General features: G+C 42.2%; 1 long non-coding RNA gene across 1 annotated transcript; it reads right to left on the reverse strand.

Moving 5' to 3' along the window:
* Positions 1-238: 238 nt before the first annotated feature.
* LOC130074133 (uncharacterized) lies at positions 239-1062 on the reverse strand. The gene is made up of 3 exons (XR_008804418.1): positions 678-1062; positions 466-567; positions 239-422 (listed from the first exon to the last, which is right to left on the reverse strand). It is a non-coding gene; the product is annotated as an uncharacterized LOC130074133 (long non-coding RNA).
* Between the last annotated feature and the right edge of the window lie 16332 nt (positions 1063-17394).

The following is a 17394-nucleotide window of genomic DNA, read 5'->3' on the forward strand; positions in this document are numbered from 1 at the left end:
TTCTTTTGTTTATTTATCTCTCCTTTCCTCTCTCTCGCTTGCCTCCCGGTGCCATCTCTCTTCTCTTTCTCTTACTTCTCTTTCCTCTCTCTCTCGTCTCTCCCGTTCTCTTCTGTCCTCCTTCTCCTCCATTTCTCTCCACAGTCTCTCCTCCCTCTCAGCTGCTTTCCGCTCTCTCTCCTCTTCTCTCTCCTCCATCTCCATGATCAGGTCCTCCAGATCTTTCACCCTTTTCCTGGCTCTGGCCTCACTGAGGATGAAGAGGCCACAGCAACATCCGGCCCACATGAGGCAACGAGGGCAGGAGGAGAGATGGAGGGTCTGCCCCCAATTGCCTCATACATGGCAGTGTACCACTTCCAGGACGCTGCTGTGGCCCCTCCATCCTCAGTGCTCACCCCTGTCTGCGGACATTTCAGATCCTGCAAAAATGCACAAGCATGATAAGTAACAAAATTATCTTACTTTGTATTTTTGTTTAAGGTTTTCCCTTTTTTTTTTTTTTTTTTTTTTTTTACAAATGCTGCCGTCACCCTGCCTTGCAGGTCTTGCTCCACCACAAAAGATCTGCAGCAAATGCAGAGAAATCAAGGATCAAAAAAGTGCTGTAATATCTCTGTTGAAATATACTTCAAATAAACAATTAAATAGATTTTTAATTATTTCTGTATACTCACTCAAAGCCTTTGATGGCAGCATTCCGCTTCCCGGTGAAGAGGGCTTCATGAGCCACTCTCCACCGGATAAGCAAACGGCTGTGCTCGTCTGTCCCTGTAACATCCAGACAAGATTTACGTTACCTCTGTGATTTATAAGCTCAATACTACATTTACATGTTGTTCATAAATCTTCCACAATTTTTCAACAGTACTAATGGACAAATGAAATAGATTACTTATGTTTAGTTACTTTATGTAAATTTATTAAACATTCGAATGAAAACAGTGTTGACAACAGTGATGAATTATCTTAAACAATAGTACACATACATAACTCAGAAGTCTATTTCATATCTATTAGACGTAGAAATATGCCATTCTTATATTAGATTTTCTTACCAGATATTAAATAGACATTTAGTAATTGTATTTAAGATGCATACGGTTTAAAATGTATGCAAATCCACTTTGGAGACGTATGTGTCCTTACTGGAGCTCCTCTGTTAGCTAACTTATACATAATAAAATGTGATTTACAGCAAAATCATACATTTACAATACTATATAGCGTCTTTACACCTTCAACAATTCTCATGTTAATATTGAAATATTATAATATAATAACACTCAGGTAATATGACGTAAATTAGAACAGCCTTCTATCTGTGCTGTTTTGACTTCTTTGCTCGCTGTTTTGCTATTATTCTCGTGCAGTGCACTGACTCGTTCACTAAGCTGAACAGCCAATCAGAGTTCCCTCTTTCACCGACATGTCGAATCGGCCGAAAAAAAGCCGACGAGGACCAATTTCAGCCGACGGTTAAAAAAAGCATTAGAGGTAGATGCTGTGAAATGCTTCATATTAACTGATTATACATTTGGCACGAAGAGTAGCAGTTCAACACAGTAGCGTAGCCAGAAAAGAGACTTTGGGTGTGCATCTGAAAAACTGGGTGTGCCACATTTATTGTCAGATTACTGTGCAAAATGATTAACCATAACCATGCCCCACATAACCATAAACTATATAAAATATAACTATACATTACACTCAGGATCACCATAGTCATAACATAGTGCCTGTTAGCTGCTTAAAGGGAGAGACGGCGTGGCCTGGCCTTGAATGCATCAATTATATCATCTAGGTCCAGTGTATCTGCTAGTTCTCGTTCAAACGTCAGCAACGAGAGGCTATTTAGTCTTTCTGTGAGCATGGTTGCTCTGTTGCTGGATTTGATTCGGTTCACTGCTGAAAACAAGCGCTCCACAGAACAGCTTGTAACAGGCAATGTGATCAAAACACGCAGTAAACTGTTCATGTTGGGGAAAACGTACTTGTCACATGAGTCTAAGACTTCAATTAAGGATGGGTAGAGGTGACCCCCATCGACCTTTCGTTTGAACAATTGCACAAATACTGCAAATTCAGGACCTTCCACTACAAGTCCATAGTGCTTACTCGGTACCTGCAATATGTCCATCTGGCCAAACGCGTCAGATCCGGGCAGCAAGGAGGCAGCAGCCTTCATTATTCGGTAGGAGTCGCTCTGAAACCGGCTGTTAAGTTCCATTAGCTGTCTGTCAAGAATGGAAATCCACAAGGATTGCAAATCCAAGTCAGTCCTAATGGGCGCACACCTGCCCACTGTAGAGGTCACATGCGAGTCAGAAAGCCTGGCAGGTAATTTCTTGTTACGTGCACCCACTACGTCCCAGTTGTGCACATCGTTTTTTTTTCATGACGTCATCAGTAAGCCCAATGATTCTCTCAAATTCCCCGTCTGAGTTATTCCTAAATGTAGTAAAAGTTTCTTTTAAACCTTCAATCAAGTGGACACAGTCAGTAACAGAAACAGATGGGGACTGTAGGCCTTTTGTCACAAATTCACTTGCACTGAACAGCTTAGAAAATGCAACAAGGAGAAAGATGAACCTCTTGGTTTGTATTTGTTGCAAAAGAGACTCTGCATCTATTTTGGTCTGGCCTGAGCCTTCTGCAAACTCACTCAGTGTTTCCAATATGACGTCGTACAAAGTCAAGACTCGACTCACAGACTCAGATTTTGAACTCCATCTAATATCCGTGGAGCGCACAAGCTCCAGGCAGGGTTTGTCGGGATGTAGCTCTTTTTGAATCTGTAGAAACCGTGCGTGTCTGTTGGCTCCAGTCATGAAATGATGCAGTGAATTTATAACATCAAAAAAAGTGACCACAGTAGGATACACTTTTGAGGCTGTTGAAAGAACAAGATTCAGGCGTTGCGAGTGGCAGTGTACATACACTGCATGGGGGAATGTTTTTTTGAGGAGCATCTGCACCCCAGCTCTCCCACCTGACATGACTGCCGCTCCGTCAAAACTGAAACCCACACACAATTTAGGATCCAGCTACAGCGGTTCCAGTACTTCCAAAATTTTGCTTGCTATGCCAGAGGATGTCATATCATCTGTTGCCACAAATCCAACAGCTCTCTCTCTTAGATTGCCATTAAATATAAACCTCACACAGACAGCAATTAGTTCCTTCTTCGAGAGGTCCTTGTACTTATCAGCTAAAACGGCATAATAGGTGTCAGCCTGTGCATGCAATTCTGCTCTGATTTTTCGTCGGAGAAGTGATGCTGCAGTTTCAAGGAGGTCGTTTTGAATATCTGGGCTCATCATTTTTGCATTAGCTGGAAGCTCATCAAGGCGTCGTTTGATCTCGGGGTCATATTGACAAAGCACTTTAAACAACTCAAAAAAGTTTCCTCTGTTCAGGCTTTCTATGTCTTCCTTGTGACCACGCAGTGCAATCCCTTGTTTCGCACAGAAAAGCAAAATGTCAATGATAACTTTGACATGTGCCCGGTTTCTTTCAATCAGGTCAGTAAAATGCCCCTGTGCGTCTTTTGTTACCTGATGTATGATGTCACCTTTTCCAGCCCTTTTTATCTCCATGAAACCTTTGTGTCGGGCCACAGCAGCAGCATGGGCTTTACTGGCTTCATGTTTTATACAAAACTGACCAAGATGCCCCCAGTCTCTAAGTCCTGCTTTGCTGAATCTGTCCTCCTTGGCATCAGTGTTAAAGTGGCGACAGGAATGGCAAAAAACAGCATCCATTGTGATACTGTACTCTAACCAAGTGTACCGGCCATACCACTTAGCAGAAAAATTCCTCCTCTTTCCACTGACTGTTTGCGTGACTGGAAAAGCACACAGTTTTGGCTGACATGCAGGCTCATCTACTGCAGAAAGGTTTGTAGGCTTAAGCTCTGATATGGAGGCCATTTCGTTGTCTTCTGATTCTACATTTTTTTCCGTAGCCAGCAGTGCAGGAGGAGTCACACCTGTTGATGTTGGGCCCGGGGAGGGAGAAACATCCTCATCAGGTGTAACGTTAGGCCTTGTGTCCGTCTGTCCATCAAGCCGAGGTTTTTTGCAAAAGAAATTAAGCAGGGAGCTCTGCGACATATTGCTAGCAATGTGTAGTCAAAAATTCTCTGTTGTTTATATGCGCGGCAAATATCTCTATGGAGATGCTAGGGTCACAGCAGCTGCTGTTTGCTGATTGGTTGGCAGTACGAATGTCGGCAGATATTTTTTAAACGAAAATAATTTAAAATGTAAATTACATTTCAACCTTTTGAGCGTTATTATGGCACCATAGCCTTTATTGGATTTTTATTTCTGTGCCCCTGAGAGTATGACTAGAATGTTAAGTGACGTCACAGAACTGACAGATTCAAACTGCTTTCGCGGACGCGGTTGGGGTTAGCTGGCGCTGAGCCAGAGACGGACGCGCTCAGCACTTGTCATATCACAACTAATATGCATTTTTTTCAACCACATAATGTTTATTTTAGGTTTCAGACATTTAAATACACATAAGCACTAGTAAAGCAATACATTTGGAGTTAGTAAAATATACACAGATGGCTAGCAGCAATAACAATCTATTCAAACTCTGAAAAAAAAAGAGCTACTCGGTCCGCCACTAGAGGAGAATGCAATATTCCAAATCGCAAAACCTCATTTGGCAAATCAGCCTTTTCTTTTGTGGCTATAACTCAGTGGAACACTCTCCCCACACACCTTATTACCTGTACAAATCCTCAAACCTTCTCGAGTTTGACAAAAGCATGGTTATTGTCACAACAAAACTGTACACATCTATGAAATGTGTGTGTGTGTGTGTGTTTTGTACTGGGAGAGGTAGGGATCTTGATTGTTTAGTTTTGTCGGGGTGGGGTGGGGTGGGGTTGGTTTTAGGAATGGGGGAAAATTGAGCATATGTTAGTTTTAATTGTAAATTAATTTTATGGTTAGAAAATTGTATATTTTAATGTTTTGTATTATTCTCTGCCAAGGGACTACGGGCGGAAAATAGCACTTGTGCTACAACCTGGCACAATGCATCTCTCTTTGTTTTTTAAACAAGGTTAATGTTAACTTGTGCATTGTCCCTATTTAAATAAAATGAATCAGAATCAAATGTAATTTGCTGATGTGTTTTATTTATATATCAGACACACATAGCGGAACTATAAAGTTTACTCTATTCTTCTCCCAGTTCAACGGCCACTTTCTTTCATGTATTTCGGGAGAAACTGATAATTTCAGGTGCTGTAAATCCAGCTGACAGAGGACTCTCTAAACTGCGGCGATCATCTTGTTATATAGATTATAGATATCATTTATAGAGGTTTTTAAACGAAGAATTGGAATATCAGACATGGTAAATTAAATAAAAGCGAATAGCGATACATCTGTCAGTTATTGTGGCTGCGGTGTGTCACGTGACAATCATGACGCGTCGCCATGGAAACAAGGTCAGTTAAAATTTGTTTAACTTGCGCTTGAAAGTGTTGATTTAAAAAAATATATTTTAAGTAATCAACAATAGCCCAAGTTTAGTAAAACATTTTTTATTAAGACTATAAAAAATAATTCTGAATCCATTATTAGGTGTGCCAGCTGTCACTGTGGGTGGCACCGGCACACCCTGGCACACCCGTGGCTACGCCAGAGGTTCAACAGGCTCTGATGGCTCTAGCTCCCCCTGACTAGCTGATATGCTGTCTTGATAGTTTTAAATGTTGTGTGTCTTAATGTTTTTTTGTTTGTTTCCCTTTGGTTTTACAAATATGACCTAATATATGTTGTGTTACTTAAAATAAATGTTTAAATAGCATTTATTTTTGTATTGTGTTATATTTTTATGCTATAAGTGGTGTTAAAAAATATCCTGCACATTAATGGGCCAATGTGTTATGATTTGGGATGTGGTGGGCTGCTGTGGGCCAGAAAGTCCAGGGCCACTTTTTGGTCCTAGTCCGCCCCTGGTTCTGCTGCTGGAGAAGGTAAAGGAAATGGATCTGGAAACAACAAGTGGACAAGTTTGCTATAACTATAAATGAATACATGTAGAACTACTGTATGGAAAATTCAATATTTACACTCCTACCCACAGGGTTTAACTGGTGACATTAGTTTTTTTGCCAGCTGTGAAGGAGACATATGTTTGTCACGCGTCAACAGTGCTTTCACAGTGGCGGTCTGCTGTAAACCAGTTTGGATGGCTGCAGGTGGACGTGCAGTCGTACTGGATGCTCCAAGTGGATGTACAGTGGTACCTGAGGCTGCAGGTGGACTTGCCGGCTGACGTACACTGGTCGCCATGGAAACACTGGAAACACTCGGTTCCCACTGGTCGCTGGGAACCGTTTTACCTGCTGGCCCAGAAAAAGTGGTCCCCCCCCCCCCTGCAATATTACATTTTTAAGGAATTCATAACACACTGCAGTGATGCTGGTGATGTATTTAAGTGGCATCTTCATGTGTAAACACTGTCATCCATCGATCAGTCTCTTACACTGAGAACACAGAGGGAACCGTTTTACCTGCTGGCCCAGAAAAAGTGGTTCCCCCCTCCCGTCTCCCACCCCCTTTCGTTCCCCCCTCCCGTCTCCCACCCCCTTTCGTTCCCCCCTTTAGTATTTATAACACACTGCAGTTATGCTGGTGATGTCTTTAATTGTCATCATGTGTAAACACTGTCATCCATCGATCAGTCTCTTACACTGAACACACAGGGGGAACCGTTTTACCTGCTGGCCCAGAAAAAGTGGTTCCCCCCCTGCAATATTACATTTTTAAGGAATTCATAACACACTGTAGTGATGCTGGTGATGTATTTAAGTGGCATCTTCATGTGTAAACACTTTCATCCATCGATCAGTCTCTTACACTGAACACACAGGGGGAACCGTTTTACCTGCTGGCCCAGAAAAAGTGGTTCCCCCCCCCTGCAATATTACATTTTTAAGGAATTCATAACACACTGTAGTGATGCTGGTGATGTATTTAAGTGGCATCTTCATGTGTAAACACTGTCATCCATCGATCAGTCTCTTACACTGAACACACAGGGGGAACCGTTTTACCTGCTGGCCCAGAAAAAGTGGTTCCCCCACTGCAATATATAGATGTATTCAAAACAATCCAGGACCAATGTAACACCAATATGTTTGTTTCTCTGAAGGTTATTAATGCACACATTTATATGTTGGTGAGGAAGCATAACCAGGATAACGAGGACCAGGCATACATGATAGACTCCTACGCAATGACTAAAATATGGGAAGGGTCATATCACACCTTAAGCAGGGTAACTTTATCGGACTGAGACTATGTAATAAATATTGGACAAAACAATGTCCTTATCTGATTTAACAATCTTTTCTAATGATGATGATTCATTTTCTTTATTGGTTCTTTTCTGTATTGCTTTATTAATTTGATTTAGTAATCTGTTTTTATTATTATTGTTATTTTAGTGTGATCCACGCCAGTATAAAGTTCTTCTGGGTGTGATAAATGAGCATGATCACTGGACTATTGCTGTGGGTATCCATGAATACACCTCACAATGAAGTCCATAGAAAGTTGCAATCAAATCTGATTAAACTTGTATCAAATGTAAGTCTTGCAAATATGTGTAACATTTAATGTCCAATGATGATGAAGGCAAACAAGGTACTAAACAACAAAACATTTTAGTCAATAAAGCAAAACAGATAATCTATCCTTTCTATAAAAGCAACAGTTTTGAAAATTATTTTCAATGTGTAGCAACTAATATACAGGTTGTGATTTGTTTAATTTTCAGGCCATTTATCCATCCCAAAAAAGAAAAAAAATTTTGGATCCTATGGGAGAATCATCACACAAACTGCATAAGTGCCTGGAAACCACTAAGTAACAAATGCAAAAAATATTTAGTATCTTTCTTATAGGTACAATGGAATTGTTACATGAATTGATCAATTTTCTTTGTAGAGCCTTTATGAGGAGTAAAGGCTGCAAAGTGTCAAGGTGGACGTGTGACACAGTTCATCACCCTGTGCAACGTGAGTGACGTCACATCTTGTGGTGTTTTTGTATGTAAGGTAAGCATAAAATAGATTGCTAGATTGTAATAAGTGTGTTTAGTTATGTTTATTTGAAATACTACTTTTTAGTTTGCAGAAAAAATCCTGACAGGCCAGTCAATAGTCTTCGCAAACACAGAAAAGGCAGTAAACCTTTTAAGAAAAAACTTGGCAGTGAAGCTTATGCAGGAATCAGGTAAATGCTGGTAAAGGGGTATTACTTTAACAAAATGCAAAAAAGTTCAGTTTCCAATGAGTATTTAAACAGTGCATTACATATCGACAAGTACAAATATTATTGTTCTTTATGTTTAACCACATTGTGTTTTTAATATTATGATTTAATTAAAGAAGAAATGGTCAACTAATGCAGAAACCTATGCAATTCTAGTGTTTCGGTGTAGTAAAACATGCACAAATCAGAATAAATTCCAAAAGTCTTTTTAGTAAGAATAGGAGAAATATGCAGGTGACAAATCAACAGAGCAACTGCACAAAGAAACAAAGGGCTTAAATACACAGATAGAGTAAATTAACTAGAACAGTAACAGGTATGCCATTCAATTAAAAACCAAGGAACACAGACAAAACTGGACATAAACAGTTAATGCTATTCTAATGAGTAAGTATATTTTTGAATATAACGTTAGCATTGTGATACTTAAATTTGCTCATTCTTTTCCGCTTCCAACACGTCAACATTGAGAACTGACTGTTCACCTGCTAACTTATATATACTGACATGTATGGAGGACCAGCTCTACCATATTTAAAAATAAATACAGAAATAAATAAATGCTCAATAAATAAATAAGCATACAATTAATTGACCCAAAAACACAATAAACAAATAAATGTAGGTAGAAATTAAATTATAGAATGAAATTAAATTATACAGTGAGACATAAATGTATATATCTCTTAATTAGCTTCTTTATTTATTCACCTTTGTAATAATTACCTTATTTATTTATATGCATGTTATAATATTTTTGTCTGTTTTATTCTTCCTTTGTATTTTTTTACCCTATTTATTTCTTCAATGCTATTTATTTCTGCCTGTCGTTTTTACATTTCTGTATGCATTTCTGCCTCATTATGCAAATGAGGAGGGGCTGTGTCTTAAGGGGTCAACTTCTGCCCATTGGTTGGTTAGCATTTTACTGCATCAGTCATGTCATCAAATATGGTAGAGCTGGTCCTCCATAGACATGTGCCACTGTAGCAAGATAATGTTATTCACTTCACCTGCCAGTGGTTTTAATTCTATGGCTGATTGCTTTATGATTAATCCAGTGTCTAAATGTTATTGACACTCTGTACACTTTTGTAGAAGATTTGAGTGATCTCTGTAGGTTCTGTGGAGAAGAAAATCTAAGTGACCCAGTCTTGCCACCTGCTTGGGTAATGGGACTTTTTTTAAATTAGTTGTTAGTTTATTTTTTTTTTAAATAGTTGTAACAGATTAATCTAATCTAATGTTGAAATAAAATTATTTTGTGACATTATATTTTATGATCATTCAGATTGCCTGTGATGGATGTGACAGGTGGTACCACCAGTCATGTGTTGGCAACCCACCAGCAGAGGCAGATTATTATTGCACAGCTTGCACTACATAGACCAAGGTAAATTATAGACCAAGATTTTTCCTTATCTTGTTTAGGCTCTCTATCCTGCACATGCTCTCTGACACAACTGTAAACTATCATTTATCGCAGTGTTCATCCACTGCATTTGCGCTCATGAAAATTACACCCGTTGATCCTTTGCTATGATCTCTCCGCTATTTAACTCTCTGTTTTTCCACCTCTTTGTCAGTTTATTGTTTGACTGTGGTGTGCATGCTATTTATAGACTCTCTACTTTGTGATTTTCCCACCTTGTCCAGTCTAGCCTAGTCCTGTCCTTTCCTGTCTTGTGTGTCCAGCGTGAGCTCTGCTCAGTGAAGCTGCCTGCAAGACTGCTTCTCTGTGCTACTGAGTCTGCGCTCATATGTCCCTAAGTGTCTCCTGTCTACAAGCATATCTCTTACACTCCGCTTGTTTGCTGCCAGGCCATTTTTGAGTTTCCTTCTCTAGTTCTGCGTCTGCCAAGATGGCCGTTGAATGGAAGACTGCCAGACTGCCTTATGTCACTGAACAGTAAATCTCAGTAACCAGCTTTCGCTTTTTGGTCCTTTCTCCACATTGCGACAAAGTTGAATTGTGAGTTTTCGAAAGTGTGTATGTTGTTGAAAGTATGTAAAGTGTGTAGGTTTTGTGTTTTTGTTTAATAAAAAACGTTTATAGTTTAACAGATTGAGTGAAGTGTTATACATCCCCTATTATACACTTAAATACATCACCAGGATCACTGCAGTGTGTTATGAATCCTCAAAATGTAATATTGCAGGGGGGGAACCACTTTTTCTGGGCCAGCAGGTAAAACGGTTCCCCCTGTGTGTTCAGTGTAAGAGACTGATCGATGGATGACAGTGTTTACACATGAAGATGCCACTTAAATACATCACCAGCATCACTACAGTGTGTTATGAATTCCTTAAAAATGTAATATTGCAGGGGGGGAACCACTTTTTCTGGGCCAGCAGGTAAAACGGTTCCCCCTGTGTGTTCAGTGTAAGAGACTGATCGATGGGATGACAGTGTTTACACATGAAGATGCCACTTAAATACATCACCAGCATCACTACAGTGTGTTATAAATACTGAAAATGTAATATTGCAGGGGGGGGGGGGGGGGGGGGGGGCACCACTTTTTCTGGGCCAGCAGGTAAAACGGTTCCCCCTGTGTGTTCAGTGTAAGAGACTGATCGATGGGATGACAGTGTTTACACATGAAGATGCCACTTAAATACATCACCAGCATCACTACAGTGTGTTATAAATACTGAAAATGTACTATACAGAACCACTTTTTTCTGGGCCTTCAAGTAGACGAATATCATAAAATAACGTAAATGAGAATAACAACACAGATTACTTATTTGTGCAGTGCAATATAGTTTATTTATGTCTACAGCAAACCGACACACACGCAGTAATAAAAATAATAATAAAAAGAACGTATAACTAGAATTAGCAAGTGTGATGTAACGTTATCTACATCCGATTGAGCCATAAACATCTGAAAATATACATTCTATGCTTTAAAACCTGTATGTAATTGCAGATTATCTAACAAACAGAATAAAATTTACATTACTGTGATGGAGAATAAGTAAAAACACCGCGATGCACAATCATTGCACAATATACGGCTAGGAGCTTGCGCGGAATAATGACGTGAGATCATGATTTTCGTCTTGCTGTTGCGCATGCGCGCTGAAGGGGAAACAGGGGAACAGAATTTTCCGGAACACCGGCTCTGACTCCACCCATTCGAAGAACATGGACGCGCAATCATGCACGAGCGAAAACTCAGATGCGCGAGAGATTGTAATGATGATTTACTACTAATCATGGAACCGGCTTTCCTGACGAGATGCGCATGCGTCACAAACTTTGAGTATGCGCACGACGGGGATCACGCGTGCTGGGGGGAGGGGGGTGTGGTACAACCGTTTGATTGACGGACTTACTGTCCAATGATTCTGGTGGTCTTGGAAATGATTGGCTGGAGTTTTTCGAGTCCTGCCCGTTCAACAGATGATTAAATTGCTTAATTTTCATTTCAGTGCTTCTAACTCAGTGGCTGTAAGTGGGTTAGGAATAGGATTTCAAGTTATTTTGAAAAAATGTACAAAAAAGAGAATCACATACCCAACCTTTAAGTTAATCATTTTCTATGGCAGTAGGGGCAAAATAACCCTCTTATTACTGCATTCACACTATATTAATATACTATTTCATTCAGAGTGAAAAGGAACAGCTACTTGACACAAATAGCTGTTTGTAATTGTGGGCCGGTGTGTGGGTGTTAGTGACAGCACCGGACACAGAAATTTAATTATTTGAGGGGTCGTTTATTCCAGACTGCACTTGGAACAGCGCAGCGTTAACTATGCATATCTTAGAAGGTTTAGACAGAAAAGCTTGTTACATTGGATGAAATAAATCAATATGGTTTCTTTATCAAACTGAGTCTTTCTGGTCTTTTCTATTCTCAGTCATCATATTCACAAATCAATACAGGAATCTAACATAGACAACGATAGTGTATTCTGAAAAACACATACACAGAGTATTACAAGATTTGTCAATACAGAATACCAAATAAAGCTGCTCATGTTACATAATACATGCATGAAAATAAATGTAGAAGTCACATTTCCAAGTAACGTTAATACGTTTCAAATATTATAACAAATAACATTCACTCTCAATCACAGGGAATTAACATTTTCATACTCATATTGAAAATAATCAAATGACAAACTTTCTGTTCATCACCACTCCCTATAGCATGTACACACTTTCACAGTGAATGATGAACTCAATCCTCCTTCTGCAAATAGCAATAGACACAATGCAACACATTTCTTTAACATTTTGGAGCACATAAGAACAATTTTAACAATCTATGGATTGCCAAACACACACACATATGTATAAGCAATAAACACTTTTTTAGTATTAATTAGTCCACAACACTCACTCTGTTACTTCACACTCGGCCTGGAAACACTCAAGAAGTCTTCAGAGTACTCCTCTCCCCTCTTTAATCAACCAAAATGATCACCAATCACTTAATATCCAAATCATATCATCCACAACAAGATAATCTCAATGATAAAGTGACATTAGTGATGGTTAAACACTTACGCTTCGAGATCTAGTGCCGATAGGATTTCTCCACGAAGATATGAGTCTCGACAGCAGTTAAAAGTTCTCTCAGCAAAACACACAAACCTCACGACACACTAAGAGACTTCCAAGTCACTATTTGTGCACCATATTTCTCATTATCTTAACAACAACACAGTTTAATGGCCTCGACACTTCACCGCGCCATCAGCATCTCAATCACGTTGGAACCACGCGCTGTGCACCGCCGACTCTCGCGACACTTCCAGAACGTCACACCTCATGTTTCTTAAAGGGCTAGCGTAATATTTTACCAATAAGTGAGAAAACCCTGGAATAGTCCATAGTGTAACTTCCCTAATCCCAAAGCATTGTTTAACCAGTACAGTAATTAGTCTGCTAACTTTTGACCTGGTTACACTCTCCCCTGCTGATAGTCGACGTCCCCGGTGACTACCAACTCTAATCATCTTGTACCCCTTGAAGCTTCCCTGTGGTATAGAGGACCATTCCAGCTAGCACCTGGGAGAGCACGTCAGGACTAAAAGACACTGCATTGCACGTCGACTTGGGCAATCGGTTTGGGTTACTATGCACTCCTGCATTTGTCCTTTGTGTTTTACGCACAGCGGGACAAGGCACTTCTGGCTTAACACCGTCTTCCTTTCTCTTTCGAGGTGTGGGCACCGGTTTCATCACTGGATTCTCAGCAGGTAAGTGAACACCTTTTGTTTCTGGCTCCAACAATACTGGCAGCACTCCCAGGGTATCATCAAGGGTCTCGTTGCACTCCGGTTCCGAGCAATGACCCCTCCTATCAGATTCCTCTGTCAGACCCTTGAAACAGTCTCTGCCTCCAGGAACTGGCTGTTTTTGACCCTCAGATGCTGGTGCTACTTCCAGTATCCCCTTGAGACGCGGACCTTCCTCCACTAGAACACACTCAGCCTCCAATGAGGTCATCTCTGACTCAGAATCTGGGGTAGGTACCTCCTCCACAGAAGTTCGCCGACGCCTTGGCATGGGCACTGGCGCTGAATTATTGCAGGGTCTGAGGTTGGATCTGTGCACCCTCTTCACTGTACCTCCTTCGACAGGCTCCACGGTGTAGGTCGTCCCTTGAACCTCTAACACCTTGTACCTTGTTGAAGACCATGCGTCCTGAATCTTGTTTCTTCCTAGTGGTCGGTGTCGTAGGTACACATGTTGTCCAATCTCTACAGCAGGGCAAAATACCTTCTCCTCATGCCGCGCTGCTCTTTCCACAGCCTTCCTTTCCGCATATTCCTTTGCTCGAACATGGGCGTCTCGGAGGCGTTCCTGGTGTACTTTTAACCAGTCAGGTTTGTCATCGGTTACAGGCTCCTGGCCCAACAGAGCATCAACTGGCAGATGCGGCTGGATTCCAAACAACAAATGGTATGGGGAGTATCCGGTGGATGAGTGTGGCGTCACATTATATGCATAGACGAGCTCTGATAAGTGTTCAGGCCACCTGCGCTTCCTTTCAGGTGGAAGGGACTTCAAGAGGTCATGAAGGGTTCTATTGAACCTCTCACATTGAGGATTGCCCTGGGGATGATGCGGTGTCGTGCGTGTTTTCTTGACTCCATACAACTTGCAGAGCTCCGCAATCACAGCACTTTCAAAATTCCGGCCCTGATCAGAGTGCAAGCGTTGTGGCACTCCATATTTCAGGAACCATTCTCTGAGGAGGATCTTGGCAGTGGTCTCCGCCTTCTGATCACGGGTGGGAAATGCTTGACTGAACTTTGTGAACACATCCGTCACTACTAGAACATTTTCTCGCCCATCCGTGGCTGGTTCAAGGATCGTAAAGTCGACTGCTACAACCTCCAGTGGCCGGGAAGCCAAGAATGAAGCCCAAGGCGCCTTGATCTTTGGTTGCGGCATCTTTGCTAACACGCATCGCTGACATCGCTTCACCCACCTTTCCACCTCCTCATACATTCCTCCCCAGAAACATCTCTGTCTCAACAGGGCTAATGTCCTCTCTATACCCTGATGGCCCATCTGATCGTGAACATTCTTCAGGACTTGTTCCGTCATACAGGTGGGTAGCAACATCTGGTGACATGCTCCAGTGTGGACGTCATCGATAACACGGTATAAGAGACCATCCTTCTCTCTGATCTTTGGCCATTGTTTCAGCAAAGAACGCACAGACCTGGACAAACCTAACTTCTCCTGCTTGGTAGGTTTCCTTTGACGGCTCCAGAACTTCTTGAACACACTGAGTGTTGGATCAGACTCCTGAAACTGACGGAGTTCGGACTTTGAATACCCTGGCAAATACCATACCTCTTCTCCTGCCAAGGATGCCTGTAACTGCCTGACTTTGCCACCCTCAACTCCTACTGCTACCAGGTCTGGTCCCAGAGCTGTTCCTATCCTGAGCGAGTTACAGATCGCCACACAGCCATCATACTCTGCATCTTCACTTTCAAAGTCTGGTTCATCGGATCCTGGCATCCGAGAAAGGGCATCAGCAGCAGTGTTGCATCGTCCAGGGCGGTACTTGACATCGAAATCAAACACAGCGAGTTGAGCAGCCCAGCGTTGTTCAATGGCTCCCAACTTGGCAGTCCCGAGGTGACAGAGGGGGTTGTTGTCTGTTATGATGGTGAATTTGGACCCCAGCAGATAACTTCGGAACTTTTCAGTGACCGCCCACTTAAGCGCTAACAGTTCCAGCTTCATACTGCTGTAGTTTTTATCATTTCTCTCAGCCCCTCTCAACCTCCTACTGGCATAAGCGATGACTGTCTTCTTACCCTTTTGATGTTGGTACAAGACTGCTCCTAACCCAAGGTTGCTCGCATCAGTCTCAATCACAAAGGGAAGAGTGAAATCAGCATACCCCAGCGTTGGTGCGCTGGTAAGCTTGTCTTTGAGACGGTTGAATGCTGTCTGACACTGAGAAGTCCAAGAACTCCTATACAGCTGAGCTGCCTTGACGTGACTTGTCTCCCTAAGGCACGCATTCACTATATCATGCAACGGCCCAGCTATCTGGGAGAAACTTTCAATGAATCTCCTGTAATAGCTACAAAACCCCAAGAACGATCTGAGTTCCTTGAGAGTGCCGGGGACTGGCCACTCCCGAACTGCACTTATCTTATCAGGGTCTGTACCCACGCCTTGGGATGAAACTTGATGGCCAAGGAATCTCACTTCCGGCTGCAGGAAATGACACTTCTCTATTTTAATCTTCAGCCCAGTTTCCTTCAACCTTCTAAACACAGTTTCAAGTCGCACGAGATGTTCGTGAAAGGTGGACGAGTACACCAACAAGTCATCCAAGTAGATGAGCACAATTTGGAACACAAAGTCACTCATTATGGCCTGCATGAGCCGCTGGAACGTGGCGGGCGCATTGCATAGCCCGAAAGGCATCCGATGGTATTCATAGAGGCCAAACGGCGTAGTGAAGGCTGTCTTATGTCTGTCCTTTTCATGGACTGCAACTTGATGGTAACCGCTAGCAAGGTTTTTTGTCGAGAAAACTTGTGCTCCGCCCAACGCATCCAAGCTCTCATCAATGCGCGGCAATGGAAAAGCGTCACGTTTAGTCTTCGAGTTTAGTCTCCTATAATCCACGCACAGCCTCAGACTTCCATCAGACTTGCGTACCAGAACGATGGGTGAAGCATAGGAACTCGAGCTTTCCTGGATGACACCCTTTCGCAGTAGACCTGAGATATGCTCTTTGACCTCTTCAAACTGGGTCGGTGGTATCCTGCGATATGGCTGAGCTACAGGAGTATCATCTGTCAAGTGGATTTCATGCTTCACTCGGTCTGTACATCCCAGGTCCTCATCACGGACAGCAAACACATCTGCATACTTCAAAAGTAATGCACCGAGCATTGCTTGCTCTTCTGGATTACCTCCCATATGCAGTCTACTTAACAGGTTACTCAGGTCAGCATCAGACTCTGCTTTATCTTTCTGGTCAACTCCCACTTCTCCATGTTCGGCAGAGATGCGCTGGAATCTCGCCTCGCAGGCGTCACTCTCAACACACTGACAGAGGGTGAGTATCCCAAGCCGAACCTTAGGGGGCAGCCAAACATCTTCTTGGGAGAAGTTGACCACTTGAACTGGAAACACTCGACTTCTGGACGACACTAAGGTGGGCATAGGGATCAAGCCGCCTGGTAATGGGGTGGTTCCTGGTTCCAGCAACAGCCAAGCATTGGTGTCGGTGGCTTTCTTGTTCACTCTGGCATAAACTGTGGCTACAGAGGATGCTGGTACATGGACTTTGCCCTTACCACCTACTCTGGCTGTTGACATTGTTTTTCCCAGTTCAACTTCCTGTACACGAGTGAAGGCTTCCCTCCACACGGACTCCAGCTTTCCTCCTAAAGTGGTGTCAAACTCAGTCAGTGCCAACTCTCTGCATCTCTGGGTGATATTCATGCCAATGATACCAGGGGGAGTTGGATCTGGCTCTGCGGAATCCCCATCACGGACTATCAGAAACCCACACTCGGGTATAGTAAGCCCCATCACTTGAATGTCCAATTCAACATACCCCAAGTACGGCAG

This window comes from Rhinichthys klamathensis, unplaced genomic scaffold (genome assembly GCF_029890125.1).
Source record: "Rhinichthys klamathensis goyatoka isolate OS25496 unplaced genomic scaffold, OSU_Roscu_1.1 h1tg000570l_1, whole genome shotgun sequence".
Classification (NCBI taxonomy): Eukaryota; Metazoa; Chordata; class Actinopteri; order Cypriniformes; family Leuciscidae; genus Rhinichthys; species Rhinichthys klamathensis.